The following is an 18,084-nucleotide window of genomic DNA, read 5'->3' as shown; positions in this document are numbered from 1 at the left end:
AATCCATGCAATTAGGAATGAAAAGGGTGAAATTACAACACACCCAGCAGAAATCCAGAGGATCATCAATACCTACTTCCAGAACCTATACGCCAATAAGATGGACAACACAGAAGAAACGGATAGATTCCTAGATACATATGAATTACCAAAGTTGAATGAAGAAGACCTAAAAGTTCTGAACAACCCAATATCAACCAATAAAATTGAAAATGAAATTAAAAACTTATCACCTAAGAAAAGCCCGGGCCCTGATGGCTTCACTGCTGAATTCTACAAAACATTTAGAGAGGAACTGCTGCCACTACTGTTTAAACTCTTCAATGAAATTGAAAGGGAAGCAATACTCCCAAATTCATTCCTGGAAGCAAGCATCATCTTGATCCCCAAAGCAGAGAAAGACCCAACTGAAAAAGAGAACTATAGGCCAATCTCACTAATGAACATAGATGCAAAAATCCTTAATAAGATACTGGCAAACAGAATGCAGAAGATCATCAAGAAGATCATACACCCTGATCAAGTGGGATTCATCCCAGGGATGCAGGGATAGTTCAATATACGAAAATCAATCAAGGTAATACACTATATCAATAGAGCCAAGGACAAAAACCATATGATTATCTCCATAGATGCAGAAAAAGCATTTGACAAAATCCAACATGCATTTAGGATAAAAACCCTACAAAAAATTGCAATAGATGGTCTCTACCTCAAACTGATAGAAGCCATCTATGAAAAACCAACAGCCAATATCATACTAAGTGGTCAAAAACTGAAATCCTTCACACTCAAATCAGGAACAAGACAAGGATGTCCACTATCACCACTCTTGTTCAATATAGTTCTGGAAACATTAGCCGTGGCAATTAGACAAGAGAAAGAAATAAAAGGAATAAAGATAGGTAATGAAGAAGTCAAATTGTCATTAGTTGCAGACGACCTGATACTCTATATAGAAGACCCCAAGAACTCCACCAAAAGTCTTCTAGACTTAATAACCAAGTTCAGTCAAGTAGCTGGTTACAAGGTCAGCACCCAAAAATCAATAGCTTTCCTCTACACAAATGACAGACTCACTGAGAGAGAAATAGGGCAAATAATTCCTTTCACAATAGCATCCAAAAAACTGAAATACCTAGGAATCATCCTAACAAAAGAAATCAAAGACCTCTTCTCTGAAAACTATGGCACTCTGAAAAGAGAGATTGAAGATGATATCAGAAAATGGACAGACATCCTCTTCTCCTGGGTAGGAAGGATTAATATAGTGAAATTGGCCATACTTCCAAATCTGCTGTATAGATTTAATGCAATTCCAATTGAGATCCCAGCAGCATACTTCAAGGACCTTGAGAAAACAATCCAAAAATTCATTTGGAACAAGAAGAGACCCAGAATAGCAAAAGCAATTCTAGGTAACAGAGTCATGGCAGGGGGTATCACAATCCCCAACCTGCAACTACACTACAAAGCTACTGTGATAAAAACAGCATGATACTGGCAAAGAAACAGACTTGAGGACCAGTGGAACAAATTAGAAGATGCAGAAACAACACCAGACACACTCAGCCATCTCATCTTTGACAAAGGAGCCAAACACCCTCACTGGAGGAAAGATAGCCTCTTTAATAAATGGTGCTGGAAAAATTGGGTTTCAACTTGCCAAAGATTAAAACTAGACCTGTATCTCTCACCATGCACTAAACTAAAATCAAAATGGATTAAAGATCTAAATATTAAAATAGAAACTCTGAACCAGTTGGAACAGAGGTTAGGTAGAACCCTTGAAGACATCAGTGTAGGAAAAGATTTTATGAACAAAACCTCAGTTGCCCGTGAACTAGCACCAACAATCAACAAATGGGATCTCTTCTTATTAAAAGGCTTCTGCACAGCAAGAGAAACCACCAGCAGTGTGAAAAGACAACCCATAACGTGGGAAAAAAATCTTCACCTGCTCTTCCTCAGACAAAGGTCTACTATCTCGAATTTATAAAGAATTTAAAAAGATGAGACCTCCCAAATTTAAAGACCCAATCGAAAAATGGGCATCTGAAATGAACAGACATTTCTCAGACGAAGAAGTAGAGATAGCAAATAAATACATGGAAAAATGTTCAACATCACTGGTCATTCGAGAGATGCAAATGAAAACAATGCTGAGATTCCACTTCACTCCAGAAAGAATGGCTGCTATCATGAAATCAATCAATAACAAATGCTGGTGGGGCTGTGGGGAAAGAGGAAACCTGTTCCATTGCTGGTGGGAGTGTAGACTGGTGCAAGCACTGTGGAAATCAGTATGGAGATACCTCAAAGAATTAGGACTGGAAGTCCATTTGACCCCACTATTCCACTGCTGGGGATCTTCCCCAAAGAATTAAAAGAATCATACCACAGTGATATATGTGTGCCCTTGTTCATAGCAGCACAGTTTGTAATAGCTAAAACTTGGAAACAGCCCAAATGCCCATCAACTGGAGACTGGATAAAGAAAATGTGGTTTTTTAATAAAATGGAGTACTACTCAGCCATAAAAAATGAGAAATTAGAGACATTGATAGCTAAGTGGATGTACATTGAGGCGATACTCTTAAGTGAAATAAATAGCACACACATGAATAAATACCGAATGGTTTCTCTGGTGTGAGAAGCTGAAAGTGCAAATAAGGACTAAATGTATAATAGGTCATGTGAAATAGGAAGAAAAGGGGCAAAGGGGAAGGAAGTGGGAGGGCTAGGGGAAAGGATAGAAGGGAATGGGATTAATATGAGAAAATGGAAAAATAGGAACAAAATCTTTGTAAATAGGGAGGAATGGAGGGGTTGAAGGGAGGGCTGGGCAAAGGTGAAAAATAAAAACCAAGAGAGATGATGTAAAGGTGCAAATTTCCAATGATGAATGTCATTATATTGTATACCTAAAATGTACCATTGATTAGAATGATAATGCAAAATAGGAAGAAAAGGTCAAAAGGGGTAGGGGTAGTGGGAGGGGCAGGGGAAAGGAAAGAAGGGAAAGGAAAAATGATGAGAAATGGAAAAAATGGAAATAAAGGCTTTGCAAATAGGGAAGGGTGGAGGGCGTGAAGGGAGGGCTAGGAATGGGGAAAAAATAAGAACCAAGATGCATTATGTAAAGGTACAATTCCCAATGAGAAATGTAATTGTGTTGTATACCTACAATGTACCAATAAAAGAATTTTTTTTTAAAAAAGAAGGGCTGGGGAGGGGGGTTGTGCAGCCTATAAATCCTATGAAACCCAGGCTGGGTCCAGGATGGTGGCATGAATCTATATCAAAAATTTATAACTGCCAGAGATATAGCTCAATGGTGCTGTGCCTTCCTGATAATCACAAGGTCCTGAGTTCAATCCCCAGTACTGAAAAAATAAATGTATAACTCCAAGTCTGGATTTTGGAGTCCAAATATATGGAAGCTTCACTGTTATATCAGACCAGTACCTCCGCCACACATTCCTGGATCCTTTAACTTAGATATAGACTCAATCATCTTCAAATTTTCTTCTTACTCATTTTTTTTCCTTATTTGATAGGGGTATTTTTCCCCCAAAATTGAGCATCTCAGATCCCAAAATGTGAGAATGAGTTAATGCTTTTCCCCTCCTAGGGCAATTACTAAGTTCTAATGTATTATCTTTGCTTATTAAAAATTACTTCATAATCTCTTAATTGATTTTTGGGCCAAAATAATTCTTTCAATGGCTTTAATCATAATTCATTTCAGGATCTAATAAATTATATAATGGCTTACTACATTAAAAATTTTTTATTTAAGACATCAAAAGTATTTGCAAGTAGTTTTAATGAAAAATAATGGCAAAATGCAAACATGTTCAAAACTAGGTTGTTCTGGTAAATATAATGTTCCTCCTGCCGGTAGGAATCATCCCAAGGATGGCCCTGTTCTTAGGCCATTTCTTACAGCTTGAAGGAAGCACAGGTCACAGCTGAGTTTCCTCTAATCTAGCTCTGGAGAAAAGTTTAGCAAGTCTCCTGGAAAGTCAATGGTCTTTCTGATTTGAGGGACTTTCCTATCTAAAGGATCTTCCAAGGAGATCCACAGAAGGAGGAGCCTGTCTACTGGGTGCAGTAGCTTTCCTTGACCCTTTCATATGGAAGGATCCTCACAGTGACCCTCCAGAGTGATGTTACTGCCCCAGCCTGAACAATGCATCTGAGGCTTAGGAACCACTTTAATATCCTGGGCATTGCTTTTTCTAGGACAAATGCCTGTGAGTTGATAGATATTTGGGCTGTTTCCACATTTTGGTTATTAAGAATAATGCTTCTGTGAGCATTCATATACAAGTTTCTGTGTGGACATATGTTTGCAATTCTCTTGAGCATATACCTAGGATTGGAATTTCTGGATCATATGGTAATACTAACCTCTTCCCTTCTGTCTAGTACAGTATTTCCCAGCCAAATCATTCCTAGGTTAACCACTTGTAGTCTATAGCATAGATAAAGCTGTGAGGAAAGCTGGTACAGTAAGGAATAGTAAGGTGCCTAGGCGTTCTGGGTCCACCATTAACATATGCACATCAATCCCTGGGCTTAGTTCCCCAAGGTAAATGTGAGAAGTGCAATCCAGCCACACCTTGTGTATTCATTTGATAAATACCTTTGAGGGGATAAATAAGCATCTTGATCAAGTCAGGTTGGAAGCAATGGCTAAGAACAGGCTTAGAAGCAGGAAAAGCTAACAAAGAATTGGATCCTCAGAGGCTGGAGTGACACATGCTTTAGAAGAGGGCTGGCTTCCCTGTGATATCTTGAGATGACTACTTGTTTCTGGGAAGGGAGCTAGGAAGTAAGTGGCTGAGACTTTGATCCTAAGGATAAGGTGATCTGGTGACTCTAGGGAGAGGATAAGTCACAGCCTGCCCATATGATGGTGTCAGCCAGACTCAGGAGTCCCAGGCTCCTGAGGCTCTGCCATTGCTTTTACACAGGTCCTGTTTCCTGTGTCTTCTGGAATCTCACCTTACTGTCCCAGCTTTCTTGGCTACCTCTGAATCTCTTCACCTCCAACTACACTGAGGTAAGATTAGTCTTTCTAAATCTCAGCCTTACTCATCTTACTCTGATGCTCAAAAGCCTGCAATGGTTCCCTGTTGGAAAAAGTCCTAACTGCTTTACTCACTGTTTCTCAGAAGAGCTTGGGTTTTGCAGTCTCTGGTTACAGGGCACTTCTTAAGACCCTGATGGCCTTCAAAGGAACAAATGGAGGCTGAGGATGTAGCTCAGTAGTAGACCACTTGCCTAGCACACACAAGGCTCTGGATTCAATCCCCAGCACCCTCCCCCCAAAAAGTGCAGAAATGGAGCCACGTATTTCCTGATTTAGACTTGCCCAGCCCTTCCTGCCTTCCAACTCAAAGCCTTTATTGTTTGTAAGTCTTACTAGAAAATAATCACCAGCTTGGGCTGCAGTGCACTGTGACCTAACCTTCCAGGTGCTCTTCTCTGCTCGCAGTCATAAGTAAATTTCAAGGGCAGGAATAGTAAGGTTAGATTCTTCTCACTGTGTTAACACGTATTAGGTGTTCAACAAGAGTTGGCTCTTACTGGAATACTTGTGGACCTTTCTCTAAAGACCTCAGAAGGAAGATGAGTCAGAAAGTGGCTTAGTTCTACCAAAGATGGATATTGGCCTTCAAGGGAGAAGGGCATGGAAGAGGGGAGGCAGGGCTGTTATTCTCAGGCAGAAAATGGAGTAGCTGTGAATATGTGGGTGCCAAGGGAGTGGAGGTAGGAAAGCTTCTACCCTGTGTAGCCAAATGCACTGGGAGGCTGGGTCCTTCTTTCCTCAACTCAGGTTTCAGCTGAATTCTTGCCCTAACATCAGTGGTTTTCAACTATTTTTTTTTAACCCATATAATCCTTTCTCCAAATAATAGCTCCCCTAAAATATAAGTGTGAACAGAATAGTTGAGAACTTCTTTGGGTGAATCAGAGGTGGACCCTAGAGCTCCTTGAAGCCGCTACCTATCTTCTTACCTTTTGAAGGGTTTTCAGACAGATCCAAAAACTGCTGGAAATGCCTACAAGGCCCCTTGAGACCTCAGGTTACGTGACTTCCTTGAAGGTATGAGTGATGGGGTTGGGAGTTCAGTATTGGGAGTGGTGGACCATGGGTTTTTTTCCCCCATATTAAAAATATCCATGGGATAAAACCAATATCTTTATTCAAATGTCAGCTAATGACTTTGGACCCACTAGCATGACGACAAAGAACAATTTGCACACAGATGAGTTGTGTTTCCTTGACATTTCTATTCTAGGAGGTAACTTCGTTGAGAAGGTCCAGCTTGGAAAACAGATTCTCTCTCACTCTCTTTCTGTTAATGAAAACTCATTTCATTGCACAAATATGCTTGAATTTTACATTAAGAAGCCTGACTCATTAAATATTTTTGATGCAGTAACACTTCTGGTCAAAGTAGATTAAACAAATAAGCAATTAGTTTGGATACTGAGTATGAATACAGAAACAGAATTAATTATTTTTCTCATTGTTTTCCCCTGTTGTGGACACTGGCTTCTTGTTTGTTTTTGCACTGTGCTTTGCCACAAGATGACCGTGACACTTCCTTCAGCTCCCTCCCTACCCTTGAGTCACCTAGGAGTCGAGAAACTCCTTGGGTGTAGCTTCAGTTCCATGTTGTTGTAGAATATTGGCTGAGTTGGGGGGTGGAGCCCAATGAGATGTTCATGGGAGGGAAAGTGAGGGCTTCAGGCTGTGTCTCAGCTTTACACTCCCAGGCAGGAAGCCACAGGCTCCTCCTTCACCAGTCCATCTACTAAAGGGATTTGGTTCTAAGCCAAGGTGTGTGTGTGTGTGTGTGTGATAGCTAGGGTCAAGAGGGCTACTCTGAGAGTGTGGATTTATGGCAGAGACCCTCATTTTTCATATTAACTCTGATTTGTGAGTGTGTGGATGAGCTTCTCTACTGGAATCATCCACCTAACCCTAGTAGTTTTCAAAATGGGATCCCAGATCAGCATCACCTGGAAACTGGTAAGAAATGCAGGATTTTGAGCCCTGCCCTAGACTTACTGAAGCAGTACTGGGGGAGGGCTGGTAATTTGTTTAAGCAGCTCTTCACATGAGTCTGAGGTACTTTCAGGTTTGGGAACTGCTAATCTAGAAATCAGAAATGTTGAGCTTTGAGAGGGCATCTGAGGTCATTCAGTTTTCTGTCAACTCTTACAATGTACAGACTAGAGTGCAGAAAGAAAGAGAGGAAAAGCAACATCCCTAAGTCCCCAGCAGGTTAAAGCAGAGCCAGAAATAGCCCAGCCTCCTGTCCAAGACCAATAGAGGGCCTCTCCCTCCCCCTACTCTCAGGTACTCAGCAATTCTGAAGCCCCTTGAGAGTACACTGCATGGGGATGGAGGACAGGTAGGGCAACACACTCGTGGATGGGCACTGCCTTCAGGATCCCTTATGCCCAAAGGGAAATCAAGGTCTCCATCAACCACTCCCACCCAAGGGGAGAGTGTGCAAAACTGTGTGTCAGGAGGAGGAACTAAGGAGGGTCAATGATCCTGCTAGGAACCTCTGTCTCCTGGGTCCCCTAAGGCTGGCATTTTCCCCCAGCTCCTCTTTCCTGCTTGGAGAACCAGAAGGTGCCATAGGAAATGGGCACTGTGGAAATGGCAGAAAACCTAAGCTCTGTGCCTAAGGTCATAGGAGGCTGTGGAGGTATAAGTTGGTGGGAGTGGTACTTGTCAGGAGGTACCTGTTCTTGGCAGTTGTCCCCAGGTGCTGGGATGGCAACTGAGGATAAGACCATCAGGATGAAAACATCAGTTGAGGCACACTGCTCTGCTTGGCTCCTGCAGGCTTGTCAGCCTCTTCCGTCATGGGACAAGAGTGGTGCCATTTATGGTCTGCCCCATATTTGATCATGAAAAGCAGTTATTGGAAACATCAGACTAGTGAACTCAGGGGAGAGAGAAAAAGACACCCCACAGTGGGCTGTATCCTAGGTTTTCCGCCAGCTCTCATCCATGCACTTCTAGCAGAGCCCCACTCCAGCCCGGGGGACCCACCATCATCACCCTGAAATTGGTATCACCTCACCTGAGTCACTGTGACCATCCTGCTTCAGGTCAAAGGTCTGAGTCTTCTGGGCTGGAGGCCCAAAGCTCCTCCTCCTCACAGCAGCCCACTCGCTGCTTCCACTCTAAAATGCCTGCTTTGCCTTGCACAGCAACATTCCTGCTAAATTCAGATCTCTTTTCCTTGACCTTAACTTTCCCCTGTCACCACAGAGCACATCCTTACCCTGCACCCTCCAAAGTGGATGCTCACAAATCTGGAAACTCTTCAGTCCCCCTAACTCCCACTCAAAGTATTTCTTCCACAACTGTGTTAAGGAAAAGCAGCTCTTCCTGGGGACACTTCTGCCCTGAGACTCAACTGGCAACAATTTGTGATTTTATGCTCAGCACACCTCAGGGTCAGGAGGTTGGCTGTGTCCTCCCTGCTCCCCATCATCTCTTTCACTCTATTGTTCACCATCTCTTGCACCTTCAGAGAAATTTGGCTGAACCACCCTTTTCCAAGATTTGGCACCACCATGTACACCTGCTCACTGCCTTCCGTCATTCACTGAAGACTTGGGCTTCTGTCTGGCTTCCTCTCTACCCTGAGTCTTGCCCTGCTTTGGATGATTTCAGGTCCATTTGAATAATGCTGTGGTGATTAAGCCTCACTGTATCAAACTTGATTGGCTTGGGAGCCATTTAAGGGATTACCAACACACTCTTCTGGATGTGCCTGGTGGGTTATGGAAGCATGACCCTGACCTTGGGTACTGTATCTGGTCCCTAGCCTCTTCTTCTCTAGCACTATTCCCCTACTCTGCTTCCTAGCTACCATTAACTAAGCATCTTTTCTCTCCCATTCCCTTCTGCCATGATATTTCTACCTTGGAGCCAGCTGACCTTGGGCTGACTCCTCTAAAACCACATGCCAAATTAATCCTCTTCTCCTTTAAATTGTGGGTGTCCTGTAGTGTGTCTTGGGGATGGGAAAACTAACTAATACAAATGCTCTCTCTATTCCTTCAAGTCTACAACTCTCCCATATCTGCCCACCCTTGTGGTCTACTTGGACTTGGAAATTTCACCATTTTCTGAACCACAAATTTGAGTTTTTTGTTTCCTCATGGCAGCCTCAGATGACACCACTGATTCTTGTTGGCTTTATGTGGCCCTGTTGGGCTTCACTTCCATCCAATGCATCAGCCCCCTTCTCATTCATATCCCTCATTATCTAGGTTAGGTTCCATGATCAATTCCCTATAGGTCTGATCTCCAGGAGCCTCACACTTTTGAGAAAGCTACACAAGAGGGCAAAGGGGTGGCTTTTGTAAATATGTGATGGTCAACCTCAAATGAACTCTCCATATCTCCTGGATATCCTGAATTCATCCGGTTAATTCCACCACCCATTCTCTCAATGGCACTGTCAAACTTTATTTCCCTCAAACTTTCAACCCTAGTACTTTTCCTTTCACTCTTAGCAAACAGAGTTACCTCCCACTTCACAGAGAAAACAGAAGCCTGAATATCTAACTGCACAAATAATAGTTTGAATGCATACTCAAAATCTCCATAAGTTGCTGTATGCAGAACCAACCCCATGTTCTCTAGATGTTGTCTATTAAGACTTCTAGGAGCCCCAGGGGTATCTTCTAGGGACTTGCGAACCATTCTGTCTTTGTCTTTGCTTTCTTTTTCAATGTCAGTTGCCTATAAGGCCCCTCAAGGAACGCTTCTCATTAGGCCAGATTGCCAGCCCCTTCCCATAGGACCTGCAGACCTGTGAGTACCGTTTCCAGTGCTTCCTCTGGCAGTGCCAAGCTCAACACAATCCTTAAGATCTGTGCCTCCCTGCTTAGCCATGGCACCTTGTCACAGTGCTTCAAGGCTGCCCAGCTATGCTTCCAACCTCACAGCATCCCTAATGCAAAGCCACCTTCCTTGCCTCTCCATCCTTTGTCATGGGCACTCACTCTCATCCAGGTCACAGATGGGGAAACAGACACAAGGTGGACCTTGCTGAACCCCTGTCTCCCCTTAGCCCCTGCATATCTACCTCCTCAGAAGTTTCCTTGCTGATGTGCAAACTCCTTCCTGCAAATGAATGCTAGCTCATGGTTTATGAGGCATCTCTAGCCTGTGGAGATGATCTAAGGCCAACCAGGACATGGTAGCAGAGGACACAGTGGTGAGGTGCCTAGGTTCCTAAAAAGAGTGAAATCAAAAGGGGGGAGGGAAGGGGGGGAGGGAAGGAGGGAAAAATGTTCTAAGATCCTAGGGTTCAATTAGCTAAAGTCCTGTAGTTCAGTTTTTGAAAGGAAACCAATCCCAAGACCTGGGGGATTGACAGAATTTCCCTTGTACTAGAAAATATTTGCGGTCCAGTGTTGCCTTTATTTGCCCAGAACATTTAATGTGCCTTTTTTCTCTCATCTTTCGTATCTGCTCAGAGAAGATGTCAATTTTCTGAAATTAAACACTTAGCTTGATTACTGTTTTGTTAATTGCTGCATTCAAAAACCCCTGGTGCTCCTGCCTGTTTAACATGGATAGTGCTGTGAAAATGATAGGCATGGAGCTGATATGCAGGTGGACAGACAACAGCATTCAAATGCCATCCCCACTACCCTCAACCATGCTTGCTCAAGCAGCTGGGATCTTGCCAGTGGGCGGGCAGACCAAGTCATAACAGAAGGGCCCCCATACAGCCATGTTTCAGAGGGGACAGTGCACGTAGGAAGCCCCAAGTCTCAGCAATACCTGGGAGAATACAAGGATTTAACTCTAATCCAATACCACACTAAAAGATGCCTGCTGCAGAGACCACAGAGAGAGCTGAAGCTGCACCATTTGCTGAGTTTAATTTCAGAATGACTGAAGTATTCATTCATGCATTTATTTAACAATTTATTTATTAGTTCATTCATGAACATTTATTGAATGACTTCTATGTTTCAGGCATCTAGCTAGACACTGGGGTACAATGGCTAATAAGATTGATATAGGATATCACCAGCAATGGCTGGTGATGCCAACAGCTTAAGAACAGGGGCGAACAGCTCCACCTTGCATTGCTGCTAGGATGACTAGAGTGCGTCCAGGACCTGGGGATTTATTTGCTTATTTTGCTCCATCTAGTATGGCTTGTGCTTAGATGTCCCCCCAAAGCCTTATGTGACCATAGGTGGGACTTTTTCAGAGGTGGCTGGATCTAGGCTGTGTGATACTGGAATTGATTCATGGTGGGATGCTAGGCTCAAGGGCACTAGGATTAAGAGTGTGAGTGCTACCTGCCCTAAGTAGTCTGGATAAGATAAAAGGGACAGAAAGATGCTAAGGTCCCTTGCTTGCTTTTGCTGTGTTCTCCCTCTGCCACGTGCCACTCTGCCTTGGAGTCAGCCAACTATGGACTGAAACCTCTACTAACTATAAGCTAAATAAACCTTTTGTCCACTTTGTGTGTTGGGTATTTTGTCTCAGCAATGAGAAAAGCAGCTAAGACACCATCTTTCCGGGCACTCCAAATATGTGGCTTGTGAGGTAATAGTGGAGCCACTGGCAACTGTGGGAAGTTCCTTACCTTATTCAAAGCCCACACTAGCTTGTTATAACTTCAGTAACAGTGTTAACACTAGTTGCATTATGAAATAGTTGCCATTTGCTTGTGGCTTTGGTAGGTTAGGAAGGAAGAAAGGTCCTGATATCTGTCCATACCACACCCCTGTGGTAAGTCAGCTTCATGAACCAGTATAACATCCCAAAGAGCCACTTCATAGCAGAGGCCCCATTCACTCTGTGGTTGTTCTGGGCCTCTAATTCCAATCTCAGTGAGTGCTATAGCCTAGAATGGGAGCTCCACAAAGGCACAAACTTCTGCCTGCCTTGTTTGCTGGTATCTGTACCAGTATATGGCACCCAGACAGTCTCAATAAATACAATACTACTTGTTGAGAAAGTGAACTCATGGGATTCTCTAAGAGGCAGGGATCACTGAATCAGCAGTTGGGAAGCTTTCACAAAGATTTCATTGAGTGAATGAATGAATACATTTCTAAAGTTGCAGTATGCAAACACAGTAAGTAACCTCCTTTGAGCGTGGTTAAGTTTCTATGTTCCTCTGAGATCAGGGCTTGAAGAAGCATACTAAGCATCTTTCCCTACATGTTCCTTCTAGGAACCACTTGGTCATTTGGCTAATCTGAACATACTACCTGTGGACCACACACACATTCTGATCATCACACTCCAGCCAAACAATTGTATAAAGATACTTTTCTGTGAACTAAAGGCATGTGAAGATATGGTTCAAGGCTTTCTGTGCCTAGGACTGTGCCACTCCTTTGTCCTAAATCTGTGGTAGGTGAGGAAGTTGCGTTCTCCACAGAGCTCACCATCTGGTGGAAAACCCCAAGGCTTCCAAAGGTGGAAACCACAATGTTGGTCATGGCAGTGCCACCTGCTGATGTCCTTGGCTCCACAGATCACATGCCATTTTTTGCAAATGGTCAGGGCCTTTCCAAACCCACATGGAATTTCCTTCTCAATGCCAAGGCTTAGAAAACAATAAAACAGGCTTCTTAGAATTACTGATGAGAAGAAAGCAATGAAATGAAATTGAATTAAGAATAGTGAAAATTTCATTTACTTAAGTTTTTAAATTTTTCTCTATTCACTTTAATGAAAGTTTTCTTTAAATTTATTCCAGTTTTTTTCAAGTTCTGACTCAATCTTTTCTCTACTCTGAAGCAAATCTGCCCGCTAATTTCCAATGAGACCAGCCTTTAAAAATGAACTAGTTCCAGCATATGGGATCTTCACACACTACATTTTTACAGGCAGCATGTAATATTGTTTTAATATTTAATTTTGAGATTTACATAATATCTTCTTTCCACCAAAGAGCTCAATATATTGCAATATCATAAATTCCTTTTCATATTCAAAGATCATTCTTTATGCATGCAAATACTATATTTAACCAAAGAATAATGCAAATTAGGTGATGAATTCAGAGGAATTGATGGTCTAGGTAATTCTTTTGTAGGAAAAGTAGTGTTTCTGAGTGACTGTAATTGTCTAAGAACTTCAAAAATGTCTTAAAAATGGACAAACTATAGGGGCTTGAGACGATTAACAGAAGCAGTGCAGAATTTTTTAAACAATATTAAGTAATGGATTGTGTCTGCATTGTGGGCGTGATGAATAGTATTCTACATGGATAGCAGGCCATACATGAACTGTGTTTAATATAAAGTCTGATATAAATCGTGCTGATGGAATCATGTGAGTTAAAGGAAAAGTGCTGTTTCTCCAAGCAGACAAAGAAAAAAGACAGAAGGGCTCCTCTGAGGCACTGGATCATCCTGTGCCAGGTATGCTGGTCCTGGGCTCCAGTCCCACCCTCATCCTTAGCTCATTGAGATGCAGACTGTGCCACTCTCCTCTCCTGCGCCTGCTCCTCTCAGCAGAGAAGGGACACATGGATACCTGCTACATATCTGATGTGGATAACATCAGTCCCAAACAAAGACTGAGAAGCCTTGCAAGGAAAGAGCTTAGGGAGAAAAAGTCCAGCAAATTGCTCTTTGGATTAGGACATATTCTCAGAAATGATGCTAATCTCCCAGTCCATAGTTTGGTGATTTTCACAGCTATCTCATTTGCTTTTGACTACAGTACTAGAAAGCACGCATCATGCTTCTCATTTTATAGGCAAGAAATGAGGGCTCTTGGCAGACAAATGAATTTTCAGAAGTCACATGAGGAGCAGAGAGGGAAACCAAGTCCAGGACAGCCCCCCGCCCCAACTGCATGTCTGCCACTGTGAGCTCAAAATGTAAAGAAAATAACTGTGGGAGGGGTAGAAGGAGATTGAAACAACATAGCCTGCTCATCGTTCAGGATTGAGTCAATCAGATTTAGCCCTCAGAATCGGGGGCTGTAAACCATGGCCAACAGGCCAAATTCAGAATTGGATTTGTTTGGCTCCCAAATGCTTTAAATTTTTCTAATCAGTTGTAAACATTTTAAATCTGGATTTTCAGCTTATAAAATCAAGCAGTGATGAGCATGGCAATACTTGTTGGAGCTTAGTAGTGACTGCACCTGCCTTATTCAGCTCCCTGTAGTTCCTACCAGTCCCTATTGCCTGGGCTTGGTTTGCTCCTCTCCACTACCAGCCTGGCCTCAGGGGATTTTGAGTTTATTCTCTTTGGCTTAGATTGTCCCAAATCATGTATGTCCTGGCCTGTCTGGGCTGCCACCCCCCAACACACACCAAGATTTTCTCTGAGGTCTTCTTCCCCAACTTTGATATTCTGAGTCTCACCGGCAGGAGAAAGAAGTGAAGTTTGTCATTCACTTAATTGTCTCTGATACCCAGATGATCCAACCATGGGTCTGAATCTGGGCCAGATGCCAGAGAGTGCTGGAGTTAGTGATGATAACAATGTCTCTAAAGATCACTTGGCCACTAGAATAGAGAGCATGCCATGTGATCTGGTCTATTTTAAATTCATGGCATCTGTATTCAGTGCAAGGATATATACCTGAAGGCCTCACGTAAATATGAGCTTGCATAATTCATGACCAACCCTGACCAAAGATGATGGACATTTTTTTGACAGTTAAAGAAGTTCAGCTATGTGGCAATAGCTTAGAGAGAGCTTATAACTTACATACCCTACTATAATATGGTTTTTGATCAATCTGAGGATAAAATGGCCACAAACCTGAGTTTGAAGCCAAGAAACATCATTTGCTGACTATAAGATGCTGAGCAAATTCTATAAGCTTTCTAACCAGAGTTTCCTCACTGGACCCACCATATCTTTGTATAGGATTTGCTAGGGCTTGGTAAATTAACTGCTCAGAAATATAAATTCTCTGCCACTGCCTGTAGACTAGGTAAGGATCCAATTCTGGTACTCCCTAAGTGATATAACATCCTTGAGAGTGAGGACTATGTAGAGGACTGGAGTTGTGGCAGAAGATGGGGACTTTTTGAATCTCAAGATTCAATAGACAGTTTGGTAATCCTCCCAGACAACTTTACATCCGAATGAAGAACTATGTTCTGGGTGTCCAGTGACCCAGGAGATGACAGAAGATGATTACAGAATTTCTAATGATTGAAGCATCTCTAAAATAGCGTCTTAGCTCATAATTCTTGGAATTCAGAAATGCCTATTGTTGGGGGCTATAAACTGTGGAGCCCAGGAGGACTGACCACTTTTAGGACAAGACATGGGAAAGAAGAATCAAGAGAGATAATATCTGAGCTGGTGTGGTGGCACATGCCTGCAATCCCAGGACTCAGGAAGCTGAGGTGCTAGGATTGCTGAGAGCTGAAGGCCAGCTTGGACTACATAGTGAGTTGAAGGCCAGCCTGAATTACATAGCGAGACCTGGTCTCTATAAACAAAAACAAAGAATGGTAATATTCTGCTGATGCTCCTCTAATCTTGTTTCTCCAAACACCCTTATTCTAGATTCTCCAAATCCCTTTAAGCTTCTGCTCCCTTATTTCAAAAATGGGGAACAATAATGCCCATTATTGGATAATTATGAGGATCAAAATGAATCCATTGATCACAAAATTCTTTGTAAACTCAAAGAAATACCCACAAGGTGCCAACCATAATAATTATTGTTCATCTGCTCTTCAACCAAGACCTAGCCAATGCTGCCCAATGCCATCCCATGAGGCCAGGGAAGGAAGGTCTACCTCCACTTCACCCAGAGTGGACAAACTCAAGAGTCCTAGGAAGATGTTACACATGTCATGTCCTATTGGTGACACATGAGTATACCTATCTTATACCTTAACAAATGTGAGACATTACGTTTTCATAATGGCTAATATTTATCTCTTCTATCTCTGGTAAAAATGCATAACTTATGTTATGTTTCGAAATTGTTCTTGTAGCAGCACAGGTTCAAATGCTTATTTTGATGGTTTCTACCTTTAAAAAATACTATCTGTTGGCTGAAGACAATTTGCATTCACCAACCCATTATGATATCACAATGGTCCCCAGACCACTGTAGTACAATGATTAGGGACTATTAGTCAACTTGATATTTGTTTTATAATAGCTATGCACCACCAAGAAATAATTGTATCATTCTCTCACTGATTGTAAATTTACCAACACCAAAATTCTAGAATTACCAAAGAGAAATCATAGATTGGAAAATTATAATGGAGGCTGGGACTACAAAATCAGGGAAGATTAAGATTAAAGGGGCCATTAGAGGGAGAACAAAGGGCAAAAGAAATGTGTTTGAGGAGAAGCTAATAGAAGAGGATAAAAATAAATATTTTGAATGTTGATAATACAGAGCCCCTTGCAGGGGCCCTGGTCCCTCATCTCCATTGCAGCCTGGGAAGGTGCAGATGGCAAGACAAGCAGATGGGCAGGTTTAGGAATAGCAGGGTAAGGGAAGGGAGGGGAAGAAATAAAAGCAAACTGATATAAGTGGCAGGTTTATTCACACATGCTTAGAGAGAGAGAAAAGACAGCCAAGCCCAGCGTAACATGACAGCCTGGCAGGATTGTTATTCCCAGAAGCTAGGACACTAAAATATTTCAGCCAGTTTTCTGCTTTAAATTCTCTAAGGGAAATACTGCTAACAAAGGCTGCCCATGTTACATGCTCAACATAATGCAGAAATTACCATTTCCTTTTCTTTGAGTAACACAGACTGCCACAACCTTTGTCTCCGTGGCACTGGGGCTGTGGTCACCAGCTGGAGGCTTCTACACTTCCATCCTTATTTTCTTACTATACACGTATGCATGTAAACACGTGACCATGCACACACATACAAACACACCACATGAACATACACACACACACACACACACACACACACACAGAGCAATAACTCAGCCATCTGGACAGCCATGCTCTCCTACAACACCTTTTTTTCTTTTCAGATCTGACAGTTTAAACCCAAGAATCATCTGCCATCAAAGATGCCTGGTATTAAAAGAGACAGAACATGTCTGGTATGGGAAGATGAAGAGAAGAAAAGAATGGAGTAAAAAAGAAGAGGTCAAGAAAAGGGAGATACACAGAGGGAGTGAAATGGTTAGCTCCTGTTAGTCCACTAATAAGCTGCCCTTCTAGAATTTGTTGATTAAGAAAAATTTATAATTCCAAATAAGATCATGGTCCATTGCCTATGACCCTCATTGTCCACAGATGTTATGTTCACTTCTTTCTTCAGCCATACAGGATCACACAGGGGAGAGACTGCTCTTTTCTCTCTAATGCCCTTGGTATTTGCTGCAGGTTTGCACATGCTTAGAATACAACATCTTGCAGATCTGTACAGTATGTCTGTGTTCTGTAAATTCTTCAGTTAATAAGTTTCATGGGAGGGACTCCCATGAAAGTGACCCAAGTACCACTGTATCTCTCACGGTATCTAATCCACAGTATGGCATTTAGTAGATGCTAAATAACTGTCTCTTAATAATGTATAAGTAAATAAATGAGTGAGTTAGTGAATGAGTGGACTGGCTAAATGGATATAAAAAAATGGATTGATGTAAGAGGTGTGAAAAGCAATAAAAAGAAATTATCAGAAAAGTAAGAGATACAGAAATAAAGAGAAGAAAGTGTGTTCTGAGCTGTGCATGCCACAAGGATATACTGGCTATCAGGAGTGATCTATTGGCACCTGTCTGAGCCTCTACAACACTATAGAATTTATCTGAGCAAGCTAGAAAGAAGACTGCAGCCTTGAATAAAGGAAGTTTAATAAAAAAATAACCTATGAATGTAATATTACCCTTGATCATGATTTCTGGGAAGTTTCTTTCATTGGGTTTTCTATTAAAGCATCATTGACATTCCTGTTCTCAAGATCTTGCAATACTTCCACTCACTCCATTCATCTGTCTATCCATGCATCTATCTAACCATCTGTCCATCCATCTACCCACACATTCATCCATCCATCTGTCCACCACCTACCCATCTGTCTG

General features: G+C 42.2%; 1 protein-coding gene across 3 annotated transcripts in view; it reads right to left on the bottom strand.

Moving 5' to 3' along the window:
- Ephb1 (EPH receptor B1) overlaps positions 1 to 18,084 on the bottom strand; it is a 442,009-nt gene that overhangs the window by 100,577 nt on the left and 323,348 nt on the right. The window lies entirely within an intron of this gene.

The sequence above is a fragment of the Heterocephalus glaber genome, unplaced genomic scaffold (genome assembly GCF_053883595.1).
Source record: "Heterocephalus glaber isolate CG9 unplaced genomic scaffold, H.glaber_assembly_v1.0 deba00001504, whole genome shotgun sequence".
In the NCBI taxonomy this organism is placed as follows: Eukaryota; Metazoa; Chordata; class Mammalia; order Rodentia; family Bathyergidae; genus Heterocephalus; species Heterocephalus glaber.
The sequence above is the reverse complement of the archived record's forward strand: the minus strand, read 5'-3'. Positions and strand labels throughout refer to the sequence as shown.